The sequence below is a fragment of the Protopterus annectens genome, chromosome 10.part0 (genome assembly GCF_019279795.1).
Source record: "Protopterus annectens isolate FY-2018-M chromosome 10.part0, PAN1.0, whole genome shotgun sequence".
NCBI classification, from domain to species: domain Eukaryota; kingdom Metazoa; phylum Chordata; order Ceratodontiformes; family Protopteridae; genus Protopterus; species Protopterus annectens.
Genome location: NC_056744.1, coordinates 1,089,904,422 through 1,089,916,911, shown reverse-complemented (window position 1 = coordinate 1,089,916,911; position 12,490 = coordinate 1,089,904,422).

Here is a 12,490-nt window from a genome sequence, read left to right as displayed (position 1 = left end):
AAGGCATAATTCCTCTCAATAGTAGGATACTGCTCAGCATTTGATTCATTCCCATTTTAGATGAAAACTCTGAGAACTCCATCATGCCCCTCTTCAAATAATCCGCTGAGGTGAATCTCAAGTCATTCACTACTACATGAGCAATGACCATGTCATGTGTATACATTGGGTAAAGGAACTTGCTGATCCTAGTGGCATTGTGGATCCTAGCAACTGACAGGCAGGTAACTGTCACTCTGTCTTCACTCAGTCTGCTAAGAAGAATATCTGTGAGTCTAACTATGGACTCAACTATAACCAGGTTATTGAATGATAAAATAGGTTGGTCCTGCTGCCTTAAGGGTTTCTGCATGCTAGTTCTGTGCCCCCTTCCCACATTGTACTGTATTTTTCATAGTGTCAAAGGAAGCTGTATGCTGGGTAAGTGCTGGACAGTGTGTAGGAGATATGTTAAAAGGTTTAGGCTGATGATTTGACGTATGAGTTCTAAGAGGCTTGTATGGAGGTTTTTTAATACCATCAGCATAAGACAGTTTTATGTTTGTAGTATGTGGACATTGAATAGGGATATGAGTGGGGGTAACACAGTCTTCAACATATTGCATATAACTGGTTGAGACAGAGGAATGTCTCCAGTTAAGTATTTACCATTTTAAACAAATAGCATCAGTCATGCTGTGGTGTTAATCATGTCTGCAGTGCCAGGTATGTGGGCCGATACCCCATCTCAAGCTGATAGTACTTAAAAGGCAGATCATAGACAGTGGTTTTGTCTCAAAGCAATTTAATTGTATTACTAAATTTGTAGTATTCAGTGATGTTATTAAGCACATTAAATGTGATAAATGAAGGCTGAACAAGAAATGCAAAAAAAAAAAAAAAATGCTTCTCTTGTTCAGATGAAAATTATTCTGCCTCTCAGCTCTAGATAATCGTAATCCATCCAGTTGGCAGTCAGGAATGTCATACTTAATTAAATAATTGCCAGTTAACATTTATGGTTTGAATAATACTTAATACTTGGTTAACAAAAAGTAGTTCATAAGGATTGTACAAAATATTTATTTTTTCCTAGAGTTCCTTCAATAAACTACAGTCATAAAACAAGTTGACAAATAGCTATAGTATGATAAATCATTACAATTTATTGTGTCCCCTTTTACAGTTCTTACCTATTTCATATGGAGTAATTTAAAAAATGTTATACAGATTTTTATAAAAATACCCTCCAAAAGGAAAACAAAGTAGTTTTTGCAGTTGATTTTAGATTAAGAATTCATTTAATTCAGAAATATAAGGGAAAGAAGACTTGTAGATATGGATAATGTGATTCTTTACTAATAAATGTATATTTTTTTAAAAATGTGTATACATTAGAGAAATGTAATCTGGACACACTTTAGTTCAATGCATTTAATGTGATAAAATCTAAAATATATGATTCTTTTTAGAATATGTTGCAGGCATATTTTTCTAAAGTTTCTGTAATAACATTTCATACATTTTAAACCCATAACTAATCTATCATTCTCTAGTCAACTAAACAATAGCAAAAAGATATCTCAAATTCCATCATGTTTTTATTATCACCATGAGTAAATCCCACTGAACAATAGGAAAATAATGAAAATAATTAATGTCTGAAACCCAATTTTATAGAAAACTTATTATTTAAACATTGCATTGGTGCATTTAGAGTCTGTGGGACAATATAAGAAATAATGAAACAAGTTAGATTAAAATAAAATCATTTCATTTGAAGTTAGCTTTATTAAATGAATGCAGGTTTTAAATGGATTCTTGATAAAAATATTCAAATGGATTGATATATTTCTGTTTTAGTAGAATATGAATGATTCATCCATTGTACAATAACACTAAAATTTGAAGATAATGTCTGGGTAGCCCATTCATTCACTGGAATATGGCCTTTTATGGTTTTCAATGTAATTTCGGCCTTGTCACGTGGGTTTCCTCCGGGTGCTCCGGTTTCCTCCCACATCCCAAAGTAGGTGGATTGGACACTCTAAATTGGCCCTAGCTGTGACTGTGTGTGTGTGCCTTCTGTGGAAGGTTGGGCATTGGGCTGGCAACTCGACACCGTAAAACTCCACTGCCAATCATGAGTGGACAGGTGATCCGCTGTGGCGACCCCTAACCAGGAAAAGCAGAAAGAAGAAGAATGTAATTTAGGCCTTATGTGTAAAAACACAAAAAGGAAACAGTATCTTACTAATTTCCTTAATCTGGCACTTGTTAATGACAATTAAGTTGTCTGAATTATATACATTTTTGTAACTAAAATCATTTTAAGCCTAATTTAAAATCAAATGTAAAAAAATTGCACTGACAGGAAATCAAAGAAAGGCAATTCATTAATATTAGTGATATCTAAATAGTAAATGTTTTGAAACACCTGCTTTATATTATTTGACAAAATTATGTCGAAAATTTAATTGATTTCACTTTCAGTTATACTCTAAAACCATTTCTAATGCAGTATTGCAATTTTCATTTATAAATAAATAAATTTTCATTCATGAGCAAATAAATGAAGACAAAAAATATACTATAATAACTTTCAGTACAATACTAAACACAACCCTAAAAAGTTTTGTACATCCATTAAAGAAATCTTACATCTCGGCCAAAAATTCAACCCAAACACCTCTCCCAATAACTCATCACTTGAAATGTCAATACAGTTTAACTCTTATTTTATAGATAGCATAGCATCTCTAACCAAGGATTTCTCAGCATCTAATCCCAACCTTGCCCAACAGCCACATATCACCACATCCACTTTCACCCTCAAATTTATGCCCATATCCTATATGAAATTATTCTTAAACAAACTTAAACCACAATCTTCTTCAAGCAAGGACCTAATAATAACAGCGAATAACATTGTCTATTCTGTCTCTATCCTTATAAATAGGTCAATCCATGAATCCCACATTCCTTCTCTCTCCCTCCCTCTCTGGAAAAAAGCCACACATTATCCCTCTACACAAAGGAAGAAATTCAACAGACATTAGTAACTTTAGACATATCACAACCTTATCTCCCCTCACCAAAATCCTTGAAAAATGCATTCAAAAACAATTGTGAGACTATCACTTGCAGGAACAGCTTCTATCCTCTACACAATATTCAGTGCTTCCTATAGTACTAGATACTGTCAATAAAGCTAGAAGTAATGGGAAATTATTCCTTATTTCTAGACCTGTCTAAAGCCTTCAACACAGTTTGTCACAGCAAACTTGTACTTCAAATGTCCTCACTTCGTCTTTCTCAGCTCACTCTTCTATGATTTAAAAGCTACCTGTCCAATAGTTATAAGTCAGTAAAATGGCATTTGACACTCTCTCCTTACCTCACAGTCACTGCTGGTGTACCTTCAGTGGCTCTATCCTTGGTCTCCTCCTCTTAACATTTTCACCAATGCCCTCTATACATCCACACAACAGGCCACCGTAATACAATATGCAGATGATTTAATTCTCATTTGCACATTTGACAACACATACACCTCCAAAAAACTACTCAGGAAGCTTTAACAGCTACTGAAAATGGCTTAATAACTCACAACTCATGCTCAACCCCCACAAAAAAACTACTATTTTCTTTACCAAAATCCTTCTTTCATGATAAAACAAAATTTAAAGTCCTCTCTCTTGATAATACAACTATCAAGGTCACTTCTATTAGCAAACTATTAGAGGTCATTGTGGATTAAAATCTTACATTCAACCTGCATATACAAAATTGCTAAAGAAAGAAAAACTCATCAAAAACTAAGAATACTATACACAGAGCCAAAACATTCTCAACAACACAACTAAAACTATACTTGTTCCTACTTATCTGCTCCCCACTCTTCTTTATGGTATTCCCATCCTTACTAACCTCCAGGCTTCATAAAAATTAAAACTTGAACAACAGTATAACAAAGTTGCTAAATACGCAGCACATACCCCCTTGCAGAACCCAACGCTGTATAGCACTGAAAACCCTAAACTGGTTAGAACTGCCTCATCAAATAACATGTACACAATGTCTTACCACCTACAAAATTATCCAGCATACATCTGCCTGTCTGGCACTAAAAAAAAAAATTCTACACAATTATGTTCCCAGTCAGTAATTGCAATCCAGTGACCAAAAACTCCTGTCTGTCTACAAACCTAGCAAATCTGCTGGTCATTGTCTGTATTTATACATGGTTGCTAAGCCCTGGAACTCAACAACTGTAGTCATCAGGTCTATAAACTCTCTCTCTTCTTCTAAAATCTGGCTCTGCTCTTGCTCAAAACCAGGATAAACTATATCCCTAAATGTCAAGAAAGAAAGAAAGAAAGAATAAAAGAAAGAAAGAAAGAAATAATTGGTCTGGCTTTATTAAATTTAAGACGAGATTTTTTTCATAGTCCTTTCATGGATAATCAATATTAATTACAGATGTTTTAACATTGCTTATTGTCACTAGTACATGATCTATGAATAATGAGATTTTTGTTATCAAACTGAAGTTATTTAATATTTTCATGTCTTAATTTGTTAGAGGATCCATAGCTAGAGGAAATAATAAATAGGAAATAGGATAACCTTGTTTTGTTTCTTTTCATTATTGGTTATAATAAGTATGTTACAATTTTATATAAGCTAATGGTTATGTTGCAACGCATTAATTAAGTTCATAAAATCCATTGGAAAACCATAGCCTTCTAATGCTTTAAAATCATAAAAGCAGTGTAGGGAATCAACGTTTTAACCTAAGCTAACACCATATCCCTATGATTATATTCAGAATAGTTCATAATATCTTCTTGTCACTATCACAAGACTAGTTGAGTCACAACTCAGCAAGGAATCACTTCACCAAACAGAAATGGTTGGAAATTCAACCAGATGGAAAAAAAACATGAAATGGAATATATGTGTGTGTGTGTGTGTGTGTGTGTCTGTGTGTGTGTGTGTGTGTGTGTGTGTGTATATATATATATATATATATATATATATATATATATATATATATACTGGAAGCAAGTCCCCACTATACCCCTGTAGGAGGGGAAGTCCCTCATCCATCTGAACTTTTATTTATATCAACATCACAGTTGTACCAACATGTGTAAATGGAAAGGAATCATTATCAGTGCACACTTAGAAACTGCATCTACAGTAATTTTATATGAAAAACAGTAAACAGGGAGCTCATCTTCAGTGTATTAAATTCAAGCAGACAAAACCTCATCCAATTTACAGTTGATGCAGTATAAGAAAGCTTATCTTGAGTCTGTTTTTATTGAACCCATTTGATAATTTTCTTCTGAAGGAGATGCAAAAACATTTGTTCTGTCTGCTAGAATACACATAAATATTTTATAATCAATGTTTGCTACAAAATAAGTCTGTTATTACAATCAATTTGATTTTTATTTTATTTTAACAATTCAGTGGATAACATACTCAGCCAATGGGTACATTTTATTTTTGTTCTGTACATTTTTATATATATTAGTGGAGATTGCATGCATAGACAAAAGGGCATAGGTGATCTTTGGAATGAGACAGATGCTTACATAACTATATGGGAAGAGAATCACTCACAATAAAAGATATTCATAGCTAGGATGCCAGCAAGGGTAGAGACAATCTCAGTTTCTGCCTGTACGATGATTCACCTGGACAGCTCTTGTCTCAATGTATCTGGAGTCTCTTTATTAATGGAGAATGAAAGGGCATAAAGTAGGGTGAAATACTCAATAAAAATACATAAATGCCAGGTAAAATCACATCTATGTTGGGTAGCTTACTTTATTTTAGGGTCAATGATTTTTTTGAATTTTTATGATCTTAGTAATTATTAATATTGTCTGTCATTTGCCCCTTGGAACTATAAGTTTTTAATTTCATTTTGAAAGTGTGATTTAATTTGATCGGTATTTCCATAATCAGTTTCACAAAAAATATGTCATTATTGGGGAACTGATGAGTAAGAGTGCAATTTAAAAATTTCTAATACTATTGCTGATTTATGGTCCAATATTTGTGGCATGCCTTATATAAAACCTTTACCATAACTGTCTAATATATGTATAGATATACATACATACATACGTACATACAAATGTTTCAAGCACGGGCATTAAAGCCTTTCTAGCTTCCCAATATGCCAAAACACTTGTTCCCATAATAAATGCCCAGGCTGTTCTTAAAAATATCTAAACTAGTACTTGCTTTAATGTAATTTGGTAGTCTGTTCCAAGCATAAGCTACTCTGAACCAATTAGTATACTTCTCATTCCTATAGAATCTTCTACATAGGTTATCTGACAATTCTCTAGTACTTTTTGATAACCCCACACATTCCCATAGGTAGATGTCCCTAAATGCCCTATATACCTGAATAAGATCTCCTCTTAAATATCTGTAAAAGACACTGTACAAGTTCAGATATTTTAGTCTTTCATAATAACTTAGATTTTCACATCCAAGGATGCCCTAGTATATTTCTGCTGTACTCTTTCCAGTTTATTCAAGCTTGTTTTCCAATAGGGTTTCCATATTGTTATTCCATACTCAAGTTTGGATCTAATGTAACTAACAAACAATGACTTCATTATGTTTGATTTCCTAGACTTTATAAATCTTTTTATACAACCTATAGTTCTATAACTATCATTAGACAATTGGTTAATATGATTAGAAAACTCATAGCTGAATCTACCCATATACCCAGGTCCTTAAATGAGTCTACAGTTTCAATCACTGTGTGTTGTATTAAATATTCACCTTTCAGTTTATGTCTCCCAAATCTCATATGCTTAGCTTTTTATGTATTTATCAACATATTATTCTCCCCTGCCCAAATGGTCAATTTAGTTAAATTATTTTGCAGACATGCCTTATCTGTATCACTTGTAATCAGTTTACCTAATTTCAGGTCATCAACATATAGACTGTAGAACACCTCAGATGAAACAGTAAGGTCTGAAAGATGCAATCTAAACAAGTAAGGGCCTAGTACTATTTCTATCTACCTATCTATACATGGATATAGATATAGATATAGCTATAGATATAGATATAGATATAGATATAGATATAGATATAGATATAGATATAGATATAGATATTCACTTTCTTGTTCCCTAGACATTTTGTTATTACGAGGTACCTCTTTTCACTGTCTGCTACTGACCATCAAACCTCCCCCTACAAATACTTATTCATCTTCCAGTGATGGGGAGTTTTCCAAATTCACTGCAGTGAGAACCATCAAGGGTGCATCATATAGAAAGACATCAAGATTGTTTGTGACCAACTATCATGCTGGCTCTGAAGCAGTTTCATTAGAAATGACCTAAAACCTACCCTGGTGATGATGTGAGCACTTGAATCATTGTAAGGACTATGTCCCTTTCGTTATGCATTCATGCTCTTTCATATGTGCTGGCAAGGACTACCTGCCCTATGCCAATAGAGCAGTACAACAAGCAGTTCAGAACCACCATGCCTCTCCCCCAGGCCTTGCATCCCCATACTCACTGTCTATGCAGTCAAGTGCCTGAGCCACTAATTAAATTCCAGTCACCTAGACTGCACTCAGAACTTTATTACTTTATGCCAACAGTGCAGCCTTGCATCCTAGATTTAGCAAAACAAAGGAGTTTTTGGACATTAATTAATTGGTTATACTTTTAAAATGTATTTCTGTACCTGATATCTATTCTACTTTATAAGTACATATAAATACAACTTTAAGGAGTCCCAAAGAATGGTTACCTTTACATCCACATTAAGGAAATTACCAGTCTTGATAACAAACCAACCTTTACATGTTTTAACTTACTGATACAAAAAGGGATCTGAGTGTCAGTAGTCATTCTTATATTTAGTAACAACATTAAATGTGAGAACATTCTGGTCAGATAATGGACACAAAATCTTCTAAAATGTATCATTTTAGAGCAGTAACTGTTTTAAAGATAGAAATCTATCCTTTCATGTTTGAATGTAAAAGTCAAGTATGATAAAAAATGTAAAATAAGTAATAACTTCCTCATGTTTAAAGTCATTTAAATGTTTAAAATTTACAGTATGTAATTGTTAGACCTATTGCTGAGGCTATATTGTTAGGTTCTATGATAACTCTAGTGTAAGATGTATCTAAAATTATATGAATTAAATTGCTGTTTATAATTTCAGCATAATGTATTTAAATATGTTAAAGAAAATGTACCTCAAACTCAGGAACTGAAAATAAGTTAACTAATTTGAATGTTCCAGTATGACATTCTAGGTTAAGCATAGCAAACATTCATTTATTGTAATTATTTGAAAAAAACAAATTGTCTTCCATAACATCATTCTACTCCTTTGTCTTTATATAAAATAGTGAATCAAAAGCAATTATTGATTAGCTTTTATTTGATTTATGTGCTATTCTAATAAATTTGCTTATTGAAGACAAACTACGAACGCACAAAGACACGGAAAACAGCAAAGACTGCAAAAAATAATCCTTTACTGTTTCTGGTACCTCGACTTTTGCCTTCTCAGTGAGACCAGTGTCTTTGTGTGTTCGTAATTTGATTTGCAGCTTTGGCTGAGTTGTGTTGTTTATTATTGAAGACAAAGTCACATTTATTATTCTTGCCATTATTAAACCATTAATATTTGGTAATGTACAGTTTTGTGATGTCATAAAGTAAATGATTATTTTACAAAAGATAAGCATGTTCTCAAGAGGATAATGCATTATTTAGTGTGTGTGTGTGTGTGTGTGTGTGTGTGTGTGTGTGTGTGTGTGTGTGTGTATATATATATATATATATATATATATATATATATATATATATATATACACACACACACACACACACACACACACACACACACACACACACACACACACACACAAAAACATGAGGATTCCATACAGTTGAATATTCATAATATTGAATTTCTTTAATATGAGTAAAAGTGATTAAAATATCGGTGTTCACAAGGTTGACAACAAAAGATTGATTTAGCAAACATTGACACTCTACCATGCATGCAGTGAGCAAAAAACTTGGTACATGCAAACCAAAATTTTTAAAAAGGGACAAAAACATTGTGCTTACCCCCTGCACCTCTGCTCTAAGATCGCATGATGTTGGGGAAAGGACATATTTCCCAAACCGATCTTACACATTTGTCAATCGTCTGTGTAGTTCACTATAGATTTGTTGACTTAACAAATGTCTATGAAAGGGGGATTCATCCATTTTCAGTTCACAGAAAAACAAAGTACCCAAATGCAAACTAATCAGAAAAAAAAAAAAACAAAAAAAAAAATGGAAAAAAAGAGTCTCATATCCCAATATTTTAAATATACCAACTCTGAGATTGTACAATGCCAGAAAAAGTAGAAATATTCTCCTATCCAGGGTATTCAGTGATCTCACAAAAATATCAGATTCCTACTCATTCTTTTCATAATAAATCCCATTTGCTGAGTTTACTTATTATGGAATACATTTGAACAGAATGATATTTACACCTATGCATATATACCTATATATATATATATATATATATATATATATATATATATATATATATATATATGTGTGTGTGTGTGTGTGTGTGTGTGTGTGTGTGTGTGTGTGTGTGTGTGTGTGTAAATCACTAGTTGTAAAATTACTTATTATTCAGCATAACCTGCTTATTTCCTGATGTAACTTACATTGAGAATCACCCCTTCCATTTGCTGAGGACATGAATCAGAAACATTTTCAAGCAGTACTGAGACAGAAGTAAGGCAGTCCTTCAGCTCAGAACTGAACACCAAAACTTGTGGAGCACCTCTTAAGTTTATTATATGGACAGGACCCAAGTGAATCACTATAAAAGATGGCCACCTAGGACTTAGCGCATCAGCTCTATGCCTGCTGGATGTTAAAAGTTTATTTTTTCATCAGACTTAGAGGTTCCAATGACCCATACCGAGAGGAACTTTTGTTTAATGTAGTTTAGACTATACAGAAAATTGTGCGGAGATTCTAAATAACCAAAATGGAAGGTGATGTTAATGTAATCCTGCAGCATGTCAAGGATATGACTAAAAAGTTTGTAGTGCTGGGTTTGGCGGTAGGTTAAGCTAGGGGAAAAGAATGAAAACAGCAGCAAATATTTGACTGCACACAGCAAAAGGCAGATTGTGTGGAATGTGCAGTAAATTAGAAAGAAAATTACATTTAAAAAGCTGAATGCATGTTTAGAACCTTTACTAGAGAAACAATAGGGTTTAGAGTGAAGAACATGCAGTGTAAACTTTACAGCCATCAGGTTGAGGGGAGGGCTGGAGGGGATAGAAGCAGTATGGTATGAGGAACAGTGGATGTGGTAAGTAATTTAAGGCATTAACTAGTTGGATAAGTAATTAGGCAAGGCTGGATGATTTTTTGCAAATTCTGACAGAAAAAGTCACTTAACTGTACAATGTCATAGTAACAGGGTAAAATAATGGATTGTTAAGCCTGCATCATTCAGGAATGTCTTTGAGAAAGGTGGTCGTAGCATTAAAATAGTAGAAGATTTTACACAACAGATTTATTTGAAATGAAAAAAAAAAGTTTGTTTACAGTAGCCTGACTTAAGACAAGCAAGAGTAGCAGCATTTCTATTAAATCCTGCAATGCTGTACATTATTTGGAAAGGAAATGTGTTGTGGACTAGGAATGAAGCAGAGGCAATACACATATACAAACATGATAGCTGGAAAAATTGATGGTGGTTAGAGGGAAGAGGGGATTTCCTTTCCAATTCTGTGAGTGCCTTAAATGCTTTAAGTTGTACAACAAAAGAAATGTCTGCTTATTTCACAGGCTCAGAGAATCAGAGTGGAGGGAAGTGACAAGACCTCACTGGAAGAAGAGTTTATAGATATGAAAAAAAAGAACAACGTATGGTGCAGATTGTTAACCAGAGCAAGCACATCAGCAGGCCTGATACAAGGAAGCAGGATTATGAAGAGAAAGTAGACATACTGACAATTGTGTATCTTCTCCCTCTCTCCATTGGCATATCTCTTCATGATATTTTCTTTTGGTCCTAATTCTGTTTTCCTGTTCCTCCTCTTGGAGTCCCCAAGTCACAAACCTCTGTCTGGCCCTCTCTTTGGTGGTATCTATAAAAGAACATCTCTTTTTTTAGAGAATGATCTACCTCAGGACTCCTACAGCAGCTTTTGGCATCACATTCTTACATACTAGCTCAGAACAGGGGTCACACGGATGTGTGGATGAAGAGAATACTAGCTTGGGAGGTATAAATGACGACAGAAAAAAACAGCATGCACATGCGTCAGGAATCATTTTGAATGGAAAGAGTGGTGTTTCAATTAGGTGTCAAGAGTGTTGTTCTTAATTCTCTCTTTTTCTGTCTTTATCCCCGGGATTCATGAAGCTCGGCGCAAGGCCGGCGTAAGGCCTGCCCCGGCGGTGCATGGAATATCCGGCGCAGTAGCGCCATATACATATTAATGAGAGTGCACCGGAATCACAGACACGTGCGTAGTGTACGTGAGCGAGTCCAGGTAGGATGCGTCTGGAGGCGTGTCTAAGCCAGCATGAGGTGAGCAACCTAATGTGCTGACAGCCATGGTCCGCCCACAATAGTAATGGCAGCAGCCAGGTCCTGTGCAGAATGAAACGCATGTACAGTATGCAACATAGTCCCCGTCCCAAATCAATGGAGAAGCAAATAGAAGCCACGAAGGCATAAGTGTACCCGTCCAAGGAGTAAAGGATACGCATAAGACCGCGTTCGTCCCGCAATGCACTGTCAGTGTTTACACTCAGAGAAGGTGTACAGCCGCATGTCAGCGTGCCGCACCGACATAGGAGCAGCGACTAAGGTCACCACCTGTCCCACTTTGGTTGGGGCAGTCACTCCATGGACAGTTGTGTCCCGAAAAAACGTATTAGAAATGGCTGACGTGCTACGATTGTAGGACACAATGATATCCCGTATTTAATGTAATGGTAGCATGAATTGGTTATTTCTGTAACAGAAATACCTAAATGACACAAAAATCAGAATAAGCAAGGAAATTGCCACAATAATAAGCATATTATTTAGGCAAGCAAGTGAATTTCCATGCTATATAGTGACCGTTTGTATGTGTCGGCCTGTAAAGTCAGATGTGAGTCCCGGAAATATCCCAGATCGGAAAATGGAAAAGGTGGAAACCCCAGTAGCGACATGGCCATGGTCACCAGGGTTACCTGCTGTCCCAATGTGCCATGGACAGTCCCTGATTGGACAGTCGTGTTTAAAAAGTAAAAAAAAAGCCCCGTTGCCTGTTTTCCCTTTTTACATAAAAAAAACAAGTTAAAAGTAGGGAAAAAAAAAATAAAAAACCTTCAAAAACCAAAGGCAAACAATGGTTTTTCAAGCAACCATTTTTCCCAAAGAACCCAAACGCCCCCTTGGG